Source organism: Quercus suber, unplaced genomic scaffold (assembly GCF_002906115.3).
Source record: "Quercus suber isolate HL8 unplaced genomic scaffold, Cork oak 2.0 scaffold_238, whole genome shotgun sequence".
NCBI lineage: Eukaryota > Viridiplantae > Streptophyta > Magnoliopsida > Fagales > Fagaceae > Quercus > Quercus suber.
In genome coordinates, this window is record NW_027069695.1 from 463,401 (window position 1) to 479,439 (window position 16,039).

The following is a 16,039-nucleotide window of genomic DNA, read 5'->3' on the forward strand; positions in this document are numbered from 1 at the left end:
ACTGTCAAAGCTTAATACAATGCATTAGCAATCTTTTGGATTTCTAAAAGGTATGTTTAGGGAAGACATAGAGTCTTTATATGTATTTTTTTTTTTTTCGGAAGTGCTTAATTTTTATAAGTGATTATTGAGGTACTTGGATGTATGTAAAATTAAACTTAAGATATGAAATAGTATAATTTTATATTTCTCTGTTCAATTATTGTTATATTTTTACTTTTTTGACATGTATATTTAGTTTTGCAAATTAAAAATTATAAACCTTAAATCTTAGATGTTCAGCCTTCAAAAGTTCACATGTTTTTTTTTTTTAAAATACTTCTGGAAAAAAAAAAAAAGGAAATCATAAGAATTTTTATATTGAAAACATCAAATGTAAGAACCAAATATATATCTACACTTGATTAAAAAAATAAAATAAATAAAATAAAATCAATAGGCATGTAGTGGGATTTTTAGGGTCTAATTAATTATTGTTACTTATGGATACATTGTATTTCCATTTTTTTTTTCTTCATTATTTTAGTGACATAATACATAATTGAAATTAATTTTCCAAACATTATAACAAATATGAGTATTATAAAATAACTAATAATGAACACGCATCACGCAGGACATCCACTAGTATTAATAATCATCAATCAATCAATATATCTATAAAGGCATAGACTTAATAACATAGCGGCCTCTTCAATAATAATAATAACAACAACAACAACAACAACAACATAGTAGCTTGAGGTTCTACCATGTGGCATATTCTATAACATTCTTTTTATTTAAGTTCCACCTCATCAAAGTTTAGCATTTATGTAAGTATTATTCAAATTATTGATGCATTTTTTTTTTTTTTTGGAGAATCAAGACCGCAAGGGCTTGTTATTAACTAGGAAAATCATCAAGAACACAATGTAAAATGTTTGGTGGGACATCTTCCATCCAAACTAGTAAAGGAAAAGAAAAACGAGCTCTCCACGCTAAGGCATGAGCAACATTGTTACCATGCCTCCTAGTATGGGAGAGAGAGAAAGTTCCTAAGGAACTTACAATAGACCTGAAGTCTTTAACTAGATGACCAACTGGAGATTGTGTTGCACCCCTCTAAGACAAAACTTTTATCACCCCTTCTGCATCGCCTTCAAAAATGACATGCTGAAAACCGAGCTCCACTGCAAACACAGTTGCTCTTCTTGCTACTATCAACTCCAAAGTTTCCACCGAAGGCGGGAGAGTAATTTTCTCAGATAACGCTGCCATGACTTCCCCATTTTCATTACGGATTACAACCCTAATACCCGATAATATAATGTGTAGAGGTATGAAATTTGTGTGCATTTATTTCAAATGAGGCAAGACAGTCTGCTAATCATCTCTCGTAAATCATATAAAAATGAGAGTTTTATGTATTGTATATTACATGACCATTTCCTTTTGCCATTGGTTACAATTGATACACATTGATGTATATGTGATATGAGAAATGGATGAGGATATATACGTTTTTGGCTAAATTAAATTATTTATACTAGTTGATGTCCTATGTGATGTGCTTGTATATTGCAAGTTTATTTTGAAATATTTGATAAGAAATTATTTTTATGACCAATTTATAATATTTATAGTATTATAATATTTGAGAAATATGCTTCAATTATTTGTATGTCATTGGAAAAGGGAAAATGTAATTATTTTAAGACTAACATAATTTAGAATATGAACTTATTATAATATTGTTTGCATAAATTGGCACTTTTCCAACTTAAGAATATAATTATTCTTTTTATATTCTTAATTTTGTGTTAAATTGTTTTTGTTGGAATTTGTTTACATTTATTTCATTCTCTAAAAATGTATTTTGTTTACATTTATACATATAACCTACTAAGGTGTTAAACAATTAAAATGACAAACTTTAAGCTTAGTACACTAAAATGACAATTTACCAAACTTATAGGATGTAAATTGTATTTTCGCATATGTATGTATGTATGTATGTATGTATGTATGTATGTGTAGACACACACACACACACACACACACACACACACAAAAGCATATAAATTCTTGGAACTGTCAGGGGCTTGGGAACCCCCAGACAGAACAAGAGCTTGGTGATATAATACGGGCACAAGGTCCCTCAGTTGTGTTTGTGGCTGAGACATGGTTGAAAAAAGCAAGGTTGATACAAATCCGGGAAAAATTCAAGTTTGGAGGTATGATTGAAGGTTCAAGGGAAGGAAGGGGGGTGTAGCAATTTTTTGGAAAAAGGAAGTGAAGGTTGATGTAGACTCTTATTCACCGAATCATATAGATGCAATTGTTAACAAAGGGAAAGAGGATGCTTGGAGGTTTACTGGGTTTTATGGCGAACCCGATACGAATAATCATCATGTGTCTTGGGCAACTTTAAGAAGACTGAAAGCGAGGCACTCAATTCCTTGGGTGTGTGTAGGCGATTTTAACGAAATTACGAGGGCACACTAGAAGTTGGGGGTAGATTGAGACCGAAGAGACAAATGCAAGAGTTTCGTGATGTGCTTGACGAATGTGGGTTTCAAGATTTGGGTTTTGAAGGTGGAAAATTTACGTGGTGGAATGGTCATGGAGATGGGACATCGGTTTGGGAAAGACTTGATAGGGCTGTAGCTACGGTGAAGTGGCTATCCATGTTCCCTGTAACAAAAATTGTCCATTTGTAAAGTGGAACCTCAGACCACAAACCATTATTAGTTCACCTCGTAGGTATCCAAAAAAGGATTAACAAACCATGGAGATTTGAACAGATTTGGATTGAAGAAGAGGGGTATGGTCAAGCAATTGAAGACACATGGATGAGTGACATTCATGGTTGCCCTATGGCTCAGTTGGAGGGGAAAATTCAGAGATGCCAAAAAAATTTAAAATGGTGGAGCCGTGTAAACTTTGGTAACGTCACACGTGCATTGAAGGAGAAGAAGGAACTCCTTAGGAAAGCTAAGGATGCTGCTATTTAGGGAGGCAGCTTGGTTCGGGTGCAAAGACTGAAAAAAGAGATCAGCGACCTATTGGTTAAGGAAGAAAAATTATGGAGACAACGGTCACACCGCTATGGTTACATGAGGGAGATCATAATACCCGTTACTTCCACAGCCGAGCTACTCACAGGTTTTGAAGAAAAAAATTGAATAATTGGAGGATGAGAATGGTGAGCTGTGTAGGGATGAAGAAGGAGTGGCAAGGATACTTACTACCTATTATTAGCAACTCTTCTCCTCATCAAACCCAATTTCAATTGAAGCAGGTGTAGATGCTATCCCGAACTCAGTGGATGCTGAGATGAACCAGTACCTTACAGCCGAGTATACTAGAGCAGAAGTGGAGCTAGTTGTGAATCAAATGGAGCCTTTAAAGGCACCAGGACCGGGCGGGCTTCCTCCATTATTTTTTTAAAAATATTGGCGGGTTATTGGTGATGATGTTGTGGTAGTTGTGCTCAGTTGTCTACAATCAGGTGCTATCCCCCCTTCCAACAACTACAGCTTCATCACACTCATACCCAAGGTAAAAAGTCCTACAAAAGTTACTGATTACCACCCCCTATCTCTATGTAATATCCTATATAAAATTTTTTCTAAGGTTATTGCAAATAGACTTAAGTGTATTTTTACTAATATTATTTCTGAGTCACAGAGTGCTTTCTAGACTGATAAGCTATATTTGACAACATTCTCGTAGCCTTTGAAACCGTGCATCATATGAAGAATCAAAAGTCCACAAAATTAGGTTTTATGACGCTAAAGCTCGACATGAGCAAGGCATACGACCGAGTGGAGTGGCTATTTTTACAAAAAACCATGGAGAGGATGGGCTTTTGCTAGCAATGGATTCAGCTAGTCATGAATTGCATAAGTACAGCTTCATACTCGATCCTAGCAAATGGAGAGCCAAAGGGGGATATTAGGCCATCTAGGGGCATAAGGCTGGGTGACCCCTTGTCTCCCTATTTATTTCTAGTTTGTTTAGAAGGGCTGAATCATAAAATCCAGAAAGCAATTAGGGATGATCTGATTAGAGGCTTTTCTTTATGCAAAAGTGGTCTGAAGATTACCCACCTTTTCTTTGCTAATGATACTCTACTCTTTTGCCAAGCTGAGATGGGTGATTTGCAGGTTATTCAAGACATGTTAAATCTCTATGAAGAAGCTTTTGGCCAAAAAATCAACAGAAACAAACCACGGTCTTTTTCAGCAAAGCCACCACCGAGGAAAGGAAGGAGGAGATTAAAGATTTTTTGGGAGTGAATGAAGTAAGGGAATATGAGAGATACCTTGGCTTGCTAGTTGTGGTGGGAAAAAAAAAAAAGAAATCAAGTCTTAATTATATAAAGGAAAGGGTGTGGAATAAATACAAGGATGAAGGAGAAATTGTTGTCACAAGCGGGAAGGGAAGTTTTACTTAAGGCTGTGGTTCAAGCAATTCCCACCTTTGCCATGGGATGTTTCTTACTCCCTGTTGGCCTTGTTCATGATATTGAAATGATGATTTGGAAGTTTTGGTGGGGTCAAAGGGGTGTGCAGAGAAAAATTCATTGGAGGAAGTGGGAAATGCTGTGCAAACTAAAAAATATGGGGGGAATGTGTTTTAAGGACTTGGTGAAGTTCAATGAAGCTATGCTTGCAAAACAAGTGTGGCAGTTATTAACTAATCACTCATTTTTGTTTTACTAGGTGTTTAAGGCAAAGTACTTCCCTAATGGTTCAGTTCTTGAAGCAAAAGTGGCATTGGGATCCTATGCTGAGTTTGGTCAAAATGGGTATGCTTTGGCAAGTGGGTGATGTCACTCAAATTAACATTTATGCAGATAGGTGGTTGCTTGGTATTGGTTCTGCAAAAATCATTTCTCCTCAAGTTGAAATGGTAAAAGAGTGGACAGTAGCTTAGTTGATTGACTTAAATTTAGGAGGCTGGAATGATCGCATAATTGATTCCCTTTTTCTTCAATTTGAGGCACAATGGATTAAAGGTATCCCCTTATGTTTGTCATGGCAAGAAGATTGTATTATTTGGCCTAGGTGCAAATCGGGTTCGTACTTAGTGAAGTCTGGTTATCAATTGTTATGTGAGTTGGAAGGTACTGAAGAGGCCTCGGTTTCCTCTGATGAAAAAACTAGAAGTTTTTGGAGGAGTATATGGTAGTTGAGAGTCCCAATAAGTCAAGATATATAATGTGTGCACGGATGCCTTACCCACAAATGTGGGCNATGTAGACTCTTATTCACCGAATCATATAGATGCAATTGTTAACAAAGGGAAAGAGGATGCTTGGAGGTTTACTGGGTTTTATGGCGAACCCGATACGAATAATCATCATGTGTCTTGGGCAACTTTAAGAAGACTGAAAGCGAGGCACTCAATTCCTTGGGTGTGTGTAGGCGATTTTAACGAAATTACGAGGGCACACTAGAAGTTGGGGGTAGATTGAGACCGAAGAGACAAATGCAAGAGTTTCGTGATGTGCTTGACGAATGTGGGTTTCAAGATTTGGGTTTTGAAGGTGGAAAATTTACGTGGTGGAATGGTCATGGAGATGGGACATCGGTTTGGGAAAGACTTGATAGGGCTGTAGCTACGGTGAAGTGGCTATCCATGTTCCCTGTAACAAAAATTGTCCATTTGTAAAGTGGAACCTCAGACCACAAACCATTATTAGTTCACCTCGTAGGTATCCAAAAAAGGATTAACAAACCATGGAGATTTGAACAGATTTGGATTGAAGAAGAGGGGTATGGTCAAGCAATTGAAGACACATGGATGAGTGACATTCATGGTTGCCCTATGGCTCAGTTGGAGGGGAAAATTCAGAGATGCCAAAAAAATTTAAAATGGTGGAGCCGTGTAAACTTTGGTAACGTCACACGTGCATTGAAGGAGAAGAAGGAACTCCTTAGGAAAGCTAAGGATGCTGCTATTTAGGGAGGCAGCTTGGTTCGGGTGCAAAGACTGAAAAAAGAGATCAGCGACCTATTGGTTAAGGAAGAAAAATTATGGAGACAACGGTCACACGCGCTATGGTTACATGAGGGAGATCATAATACCCGTTACTTCCACAGCCGAGCTACTCACAGGTTTTGAAGAAAAAAATTGAATAATTGGAGGATGAGAATGGTGAGCTGTGTAGGGATGAAGAAGGAGTGGCAAGGATACTTACTACCTATTATTAGCAACTCTTCTCCTCATCAAACCCAATTTCAATTGAAGCAGGTGTAGATGCTATCCCGAACTCAGTGGATGCTGAGATGAACCAGTACCTTACAGCCGAGTATACTAGAGCAGAAGTGGAGCTAGTTGTGAATCAAATGGAGCCTTTAAAGGCACCAGGACCGGGCGGGCTTCCTCCATTATTTTTTTAAAAATATTGGCGGGTTATTGGTGATGATGTTGTGGTAGTTGTGCTCAGTTGTCTACAATCAGGTGCTATCCCCCCTTCCAACAACTACAGCTTCATCACACTCATACCCAAGGTAAAAAGTCCTACAAAAGTTACTGATTACCACCCCCTATCTCTATGTAATATCCTATATAAAATTTTTTCTAAGGTTATTGCAAATAGACTTAAGTGTATTTTTACTAATATTATTTCTGAGTCACAGAGTGCTTTCTAGACTGATAAGCTATATTTGACAACATTCTCGTAGCCTTTGAAACCGTGCATCATATGAAGAATCAAAAGTCCACAAAATTAGGTTTTATGACGCTAAAGCTCGACATGAGCAAGGCATACGACCGAGTGGAGTGGCTATTTTTACAAAAAACCATGGAGAGGATGGGCTTTTGCTAGCAATGGATTCAGCTAGTCATGAATTGCATAAGTACAGCTTCATACTCGATCCTAGCAAATGGAGAGCCAAAGGGGGATATTAGGCCATCTAGGGGCATAAGGCTGGGTGACCCCTTGTCTCCCTATTTATTTCTAGTTTGTTTAGAAGGGCTGAATCATAAAATCCAGAAAGCAATTAGGGATGATCTGATTAGAGGCTTTTCTTTATGCAAAAGTGGTCTGAAGATTACCCACCTTTTCTTTGCTAATGATACTCTACTCTTTTGCCAAGCTGAGATGGGTGATTTGCAGGTTATTCAAGACATGTTAAATCTCTATGAAGAAGCTTTTGGCCAAAAAATCAACAGAAACAAACCACGGTCTTTTTCAGCAAAGCCACCACCGAGGAAAGGAAGGAGGAGATTAAAGATTTTTTGGGAGTGAATGAAGTAAGGGAATATGAGAGATACCTTGGCTTGCTAGTTGTGGTGGAAAAAAAAAAAAAAGAATCAAGTCTTAATTATATAAAGGAAAGGGTGTGGAATAAATACAAGGATGAAAGGAGAAATTGTTGTCACAAGCGGGAAGGGAAGTTTTACTTAAGGCTGTGGTTCAAGCAATTCCCACCTTTGCCATGGGATGTTTCTTACTCCCTGTTGGCCTTGTTCATGATATTGAAATGATGATTTGGAAGTTTTGGTGGGGTCAAAGGGGTGTGCAGAGAAAAATTCATTGGAGGAAGTGGGAAATGCTGTGCAAACTAAAAAATATGGGGGGAATGTGTTTTAAGGACTTGGTGAAGTTCAATGAAGCTATGCTTGCAAAACAAGTGTGGCAGTTATTAACTAATCACTCATTTTTGTTTTACTAGGTGTTTAAGGCAAAGTACTTCCCTAATGGTTCAGTTCTTGAAGCAAAAGTGGCATTGGGATCCTATGCTGAGTTTGGTCAAAATGGGTATGCTTTGGCAAGTGGGTGATGTCACTCAAATTAACATTTATGCAGATAGGTGGTTGCTTGGTATTGGTTCTGCAAAAATCATTTCTCCTCAAGTTGAAATGGTAAAAGAGTGGACAGTAGCTTAGTTGATTGACTTAAATTTAGGAGGCTGGAATGATCGCATAATTGATTCCCTTTTTCTTCAATTTGAGGCACAATGGATTAAAGGTATCCCCTTATGTTTGTCATGGCAAGAAGATTGTATTATTTGGCCTAGGTGCAAATCGGGTTCGTACTTAGTGAAGTCTGGTTATCAATTGTTATGTGAGTTGGAAGGTACTGAAGAGGCCTCGGTTTCCTCTGATGAAAAAACTAGAAGTTTTTGGAGGAGTATATGGTAGTTGAGAGTCCCAAATAAGGTCAAGATTCATATGTGGCATGTGTGCACGGATGCCTTACCTACAAAAGTGAACTTGCAAAAGAGGAGAGTGCTAGACAACCCGATGTGTAGCATATGTCAGAGAGCTCTTGAGAATGTTTTCCATGCTGTGTGGAGCTGTGAAGTTATCCAATCTGTATGGTTGTCAAGTTTTTCGTGGCTTCAGGGTCAGACAAATCATTTGAACACTATCTCTGACTTGGTGAGTGTCATTTTGATTGCTTTAGCTCAGCTTGATGTGTTTGCAATTGTTGCTTGGTCAGTCTGGTGTCGAAGGAATAAGCTGAGGTGTAATGAGCAGGCCTTGCCCATCCATAAAGTGTTCGAGTCCGCTTTGACAATGTTGGCCGAGTTCTAGAAGAAATTTTCTGGCCATGGTCCAAAACAGAAGCTTCTCCCAGCTACGTGGAAGCCTTTAGCATTAGGCGAGTTGAAAGCAAACTTTGATGGTGTAGTGTTTACTGACACTAGTGAAGTAAATCCCTCTTTAAAAGTAATAATAATAATAATAATAATAATAATAATAAAAAGAAAAAAAAAATTCCACTCTTCTCCTATAATAAAAAGTCATTGACATGTATCCAAAAAAAAAAAATCATTGACAACCTTGGTCTTTCTCTCACAAAAGCACTTTCCTTTTTCGAATTTCACTGAACATTAGGAACTCTCTCACGAAAGCATTGTAGCTTTAGTGGACTAGAAGTTTCTTGTGGCAACACAAATAGACATGGCAAAACGGGTCAGAATTTTCTGACTTGACCCGATTGACTCACAACCCAATTGACCCGTTTAAAAATGACCCATTTTGACCTATGACCCGTTTTGACCCGCAACCCGATTGACTCGACCCGAGCTCGACCCGACCCACCTGTTTTGCCACGTCTACCAACGTTGAGTAGATTGAGACTAAGGTGTAATTCTTATAAAATATTTACTAATTCTTCTTTACTTAATATGTTATGTACTCCATTATAGTTTGTTATTCTTTACTTGCCACCTTCATTTTCTCTTCCAAATTTAAACAGATCGAAGATTATACTAAAATGAACTTCTAAAAAGCTGGAACAAGAGTTGCACCAAATTTGGATATCAAGTGTTTAGTGGTAATTGATAAGTGGTAACAGTATTACCAGTGAGAATCTAATTACAGTTAAGGAATTCAGAAACAATTGACAAATTGCATCTATTTCAAAATATATATATATATATATTTGAAAAATACAGGTCAACTCAACCCGTCCTGCGACCCAACTTGACCTACGACCCAATTAACTCACAAACCCGATTGACTCAACTTGAACCTAACCCGACCCGCCCGTTTTGCCACGTCTAAACACGAATAACACAAATGGGTCCCCTTTCTATCCCCTTTTTACAGTCTTGATTGATTAACCCATTTTGTTTTCTTTTTAGAATGTATTATTAGGTGTTATGGTTTCTTTTAAATGAGTGATTTTAATTTTGTATTATTTGTTAATTTAAGTGGTTATGTTTTACTTTTTTTTATGAGCTAAGCTGTTTTTGGCATGCTTCTCTTAATCTCTTTTATATATACATACATTTTTATATATGCATACATTCATACATACATACATATATATATATATATGAGCAAGACTTAAGTACAGTATTTAAGTACTATTCCTTAAGTTTCAAGATTCTGCCATGTGAATTTTTCCTCATGGAATAGAAGTATATTTTTTAGTTAAGCAACCACATGGCTAAATCTTAAAATGTGAACCTAAGAAACAGCACTTAAGGTACTGTACATAAGTTTTATCTCATATATATATAACATTAATAGTACCACTACAATTAAACATGTCTGTGTATAAACACAGATTACAAACTAGTTTACCATTAATGTGACTCTTTTATTATTTTTTTTTTTACTTTATTTTGTTTTAGAATTTGGTTCTAATTATGATTATGAAAAACAACAAGCTTGATTTATTTTTTATTTTTTTTTTTTTTTGTAAGATTACATTCTTTGATAGATATTGGTGTTCCTCAATTATAGTTCACTAGCTTATAACTCCATACATATGCATGAATTCACTTAAAAATATATACAATAAGATGCATAATATAATTCTTATATATATAATTTAAATACTATTGATAGTCATTTTTATATTTTGTTAACTCTTTAAAAAATTTTGTAAGAATATTATTAGGTGATAGTAAACTGAAAATTGAACCAACTCCAATTCGCCCGTGAGAGTCGTCCAAGTCAAGAAGACAACAATTGCTATACCTAGTAGGACGGTTGTCCATAGGCATATGGGTCGTCCATGGAGAAAGCACCTGGACGACCTCCAACACTTGGGAAAATTCCATAAAGATTTATCTACAAGAGCTAGTAAATTGAACCACGTGTTATTATTTCGAGGCATGAGTAAGATCCTGATTCATCGCTATAACTTCCTACTAAGTACTTAACTTCCAACGACAATTATAGAAGATAAGATAGAATATTTTAACTCCTATAGTGGTTGTGGAAGTTAACCCTAAACCTTTTGATTTCCTCAAATATAGGAGAAGTTACAAGACAAGTAATTGCTTCAAGAGCACACTATATAAACACTCATTCACATCAAATGAAGTTAAGTTTGAGACAACTCCTAAAAAGTTGGAACTCTAGAATTTAAGAGAGAAACTAACTTAAGCATCAGAGAGTTCTTGGTCGGGCCTTCCAAGCAATTACTAGTCCATTGAAGCCTGGAGCATTCAGCCTTCTGATTTTCTTTCCATCATCATTAGGTATAAAATGTAAATTGTCCATGTTTTTTTTGAATTATTGTGAAGCACTTTTTTTTTACGATTCATTTATTTTAAACTCTTTGATTTTTGTACTTAATAACTCACTTTGATGAATATTTATAATGTGATCCCACATTTTATTATAAAATTAAGAAATAAAACTCTTTAAAAATAAATAATTTAGGATACATGACGTAAAATTTGAACTTTAATTTGGAACTCTAATTTGAATTTCTCTCAACTCCACTTATTATTATATATATAGATTATGAAATAATTATTATTAATTATTACCCGAAATTATTTTTAAAATTAATTATGATCAATACAATTTAATAAAGTTCAGGGCTCGATGAATAAAAAAATTATAAGCAAGTGATCATCAACCATTAAAGATATTTTAAGAGGAAAAACGTTCAATTTTCAGAAGTTATTGTCCAATCATCTATACCAATGAACTTTTATATAGGTTTTTAAGTCATGAAAATATTACCTTAATGTAAATTTTACTAAATATGAAACAATAACATATGTTTTATAGTATGTATATTATTAAACACTTTTTCACCTACAAATTTTTGTTGCATTTAGCTTGGGTCCCTTGAAAACAGTTTCTGATTCTGCCACTTATGATTACTTCTAGTTGTCTAAGATCAATTTTTTTTTTTAATAAATTGATAGATTTTCTATCCATTTTCCTTTTACATAAATATGATAAAATGATACATCAGTAATAGTGATTACACTAGAATACTAGATCCGCTAAGCTTTTGGTCACATTGATAGAATTTTGTTCTTTTGATTTTTGTCTTTCTAGTAGTAATAATAGATTGCACGATAAAGATAGTCCCACCTTTAAACCTTTTCTTTCAATTAAGAACCTTACGTCTTAGAGTTTTTTTTTTTTTTTTTGAAGGAAAATTTCTCCCAAGGGTAAAGACTAATGTAACATTATTTCTAGCTAGCTAGAGCATAGAAGTTCTAAACTCTCTTAAAATATTCTGACACCAGTTGTAAACTTCACAGACTAAGCTTACCAGCCATTATTGTTTATTGGAAACTTTTGTCTGTGATTGGACACAAGAACACTATTTTATAAAAAAATACAAAGATAAAATAAAATGGGCACGAAACAAGGAGATTATATGCTGAAGAAAAGAAAAAGAAACCTGAAAATCACTAAAGGTTTCTAAATAGCACACGTTTTTTTTTTTTTTTTTAAATAAATTATAAGGGTAAATACGGGAGAAGGGGGGTTTGTGGGATTTCAGAAGTTATTGTCCAATCATCTATACCAATGAACTTTTATATAGGTTTTTAAGTCATGAAAATATTACCTTAATGTAAATTTTACTAAATATGAAACAATAACATATGTTTTATAGTATGTATATTATTAAACACTTTTTCACTTACAAATTTTTGTTGCATTTAGCTTGGGTCCCTTGAAAGCAGTTTCTGATTCTGCCACTTATGGTTACTTCTAGTTGTCTAAGATCAATTTTTTTTTTTTTTTAATAAATTGATAGATTTTCTATCCATTTTCCTTTTACATAAATATGATAAAATGATACATCAGTAATAGTGATTACACTAGAATACTAGATCCGCTAAGCTTTTTGTCACATTGATAGAATTTTGTTCTTTTGATTTTTGTCTTTCTAGTAGTAATAATAGATTGCACGATAAAGATAGTCCCACCTTTAAACCTTTTCTTTCAATTAAGAACCTTACGTCTTAAGAGTTTTTTTTATTTTTGAAGGAAAATTTCTCCTAAGGGTAAAGACTAATGTAACATTATTTCTAGCTAGCTAGAGCCTAGAAGTTCTAAACTCTCTTAAAATATTCTGACACCAGTTGTAAACTTCACAGACTAAGCTTACCAGCCATTATTGTTTATTGGAAACTTTTGTATGTGATTGGACACAAGAACACTATTTTATAAAAAAAATACAAAGATAAAATAAAATGGGCACGAAACAAGGAGATTATATGCTGAAGAAAAGAAAAAGAAACCTGAAAATCACTAAAGGTTTCTAAATAGCACACGTTTTTTTTTTTTTTTAAGAAAAAAATAAATTATAAGGGTAAATACGGGAGAAGGGGGTTTGTGGGGCTCAAATGCCAGTACCCAAACGCTTCTAAGGCGCTCGAACCACTTGTATCCTTCAAACCCTTACATAAGCACAAACGATCTCTACAATGATATAGATATGAACAAAGTTTTTTTCTAAACTAATTTAGAGAGAAATCCTTTAAACTTTTCATACATATTTATATTGAGTGTGAATGTTGAAAATTTAACTATTCGATTACATGTTCTTATTATATCATTCATGCTTGCAAAATTTTAAAAAAATTAAAGACCAATTGCTATATCATCAAACAAATGTTAAAATTTTAAGTTTTTGTGATCTAAAATTATGTATAAAAAATAAGTTTATTGGTCGAATAGTAAATCACATCTATTTTAAACGAAATTTGATATGTATGTTAATAACATAAGGAACATAAAATTCAACGGTTAGATTTTCAAAATTCACATCCAAAAAAGAAATATATAAGAAGTTTGGAGAGAAACTTTGCTCTATAAATATCTAACTTGGATTCGCTACCATTTCAAAGCTGAATTGTTCAATTGCACCCATGTAACTAATTAATTATCAGGCCAAACTTTTTACAAACTAAAATTCAAAAGAAAGATAGACATTAGAGAAACCCGATAATTATATAAAAAATTATGGAGGCACATTTTTTATTTACTACTAAATTCGTATCCAATATACAAAGTTGTAATTATAGTGTGGTATGAGAAATATGATTGATAAGTTGTTTTACCCCTAATTCTTTTAACGGAGATGCTGATTTTCAGACTCGACCTTGTAACCTATCATTTTTTCTTGATATATATATGTGATATATAGGTTAATTAATATAATTTTTTTTTTTTCTAAAAGTGTGAATCTTTATTGGTATAAAAAAAATAATAAAAAACTCTTTCATTAAAAGAAGGTAGAAACATATGTCGTTTTTTTTATTATTACAAGATAGTTTTTTTTTTTTTTTTTTTTTATTTATAAAGGCAAATCTTCAAGCCAGACAACAATATCAACACACTCCTTTACATCTTTTTCTCAACCCAAAAAAAAAAAAAAAAAAAAAAAACCTCCTTTACATAATTACCAAAAGCACAAAAGCAAAACTTGATTCCCTTCCTTAATCACGCGGAGGCTTGAAGCGTCTGAATTCGTGGAGCCTAGGTTGAGAGTGCACAATACGGCAAAAAATAAAGGTGGCAGGAATTTGTTATCTTTTAAATGAAACAATCTATAATTACAAATGCCGCGGAAAGGGAATTAACAAAACTTATATAGAAAATAGGTTTTTAATTATAAGAAGGGTAAATTACAAAACACACCATTGAAGTTTGGGGTATTTTAATTTAACCCTAAAATTTCAAAACTTAGATTTCACATGTTACATATCATTTTGATAATAGCCCCTCTATTAGTGTTGTGCTAATGTGTTCGTTAAGTGACACGTCAGCTCGCATGTGTAGTGTTGGTCTAATGAAATAATATCACATGTATTTATAATGCCACATCATTAAATAGCTTTAAAAATCTTAGAAAAAATTAAATAGGTACCAAAATTTAATTAAACAATAATAATTTTATGATAAAAAGAAAAAAAGTGGGGAAAAAGTTCAAATTAAATTAATTTTTTTTCAAATTAATTGTTTAATTAAAATTTAATTAGTATCTATCTTAATTTATATAATATATTTTTTAAGCTATTTAATGACATGACATTATAAATACACATGGCATTATTTTATTGGACCAACACTACACACATGGGAAGCTGATGTGTCACTTAATAGTCACATCGGCACAGCATTAATGGAGGGACTGTTAGGATTAGTGCCCTTAAATCCTATTGTATGATGCTATGTATGATATTAAGTTTGACATTGTGTATGACATTATGTATGACTTAATATTGTGCTTAATGAATTTGTTTTATTGTTATCTGAAGTAATGATAACATGAATATTCGGACATTATCATTTAGTCCATGAGATACATAGTATGTGATTTATGTGAAAAGTCACAGAAAATATAAATCACAAGTTCTTTGTAAACTCAGAATTATAGTTCGTAGTCGGTGATGAAATTGGGCATTTCATCTGTGAAGACTATAACACATCAATCATGATGATTTGTCTTGATCATGGAAGTGGAGACTTCTGGTTGATGTGTTAATATATTTTAAGAGTTAAAACATATTGAACAGGATCTCTGTGAGATTTATTATTTTCCTAATGACTGTCATATGAATAATAAATCTCACGACTTGTATTTGCATAAACTCTTAATCCTGAGAGAATAATAGACCTGATCATAAGGTGTAGGTTGCTTTAATATATCAGGAATGAGATCTATAGTAATGGTCAAAATCTCAGTATGTTGGGCAGCCACATTTAGTGTTGATGGAACATGTATTCTCAAGATGGAATTCATAGTCTCTTAACGAAGATATAAAGTATTCCCTCGAGATAAGTTTAATGAATTTGTTATTCAGAGAGTTAGGCCTAACCACTTTAGTAAGACTAAAGTATATATTTATGGAATTGGATTTCATAAATATGTAATGAATAATATTAAATGATTAAACCGGTTACTTAAGGATTAAGATGTAGTAATTTACAAAGTGGCAGTCTACATTAATGACTTTATATTACTACGAATATTTTATGAAGGGATTACATGTATAATAAAGTCTTGGGATATAATTTATAGATAAGACCTAGAGTGCAACTATATTCATATAGTGGTATTAAATATAGTTAATGGTAACTTTGGACTTATCAAGAATTGACAGAAAAGCCCAAAGCCCATTGGAGCTAGTGTCTTATTAGTCCCTTTTGGTCCCACTCCAAGCCACACACTTAAGCCCAATTGGAAAGGCCCAAGAGACCAACCCAATTAGATAATTGGTTAGATACAAAAGGGTAAAAAGTACAGAATTTTCTATGGAAGAAAAAACAACATTGTAATGGTGTGCAAGTGAGTGTATGTCACTCTCTAATCATCCCT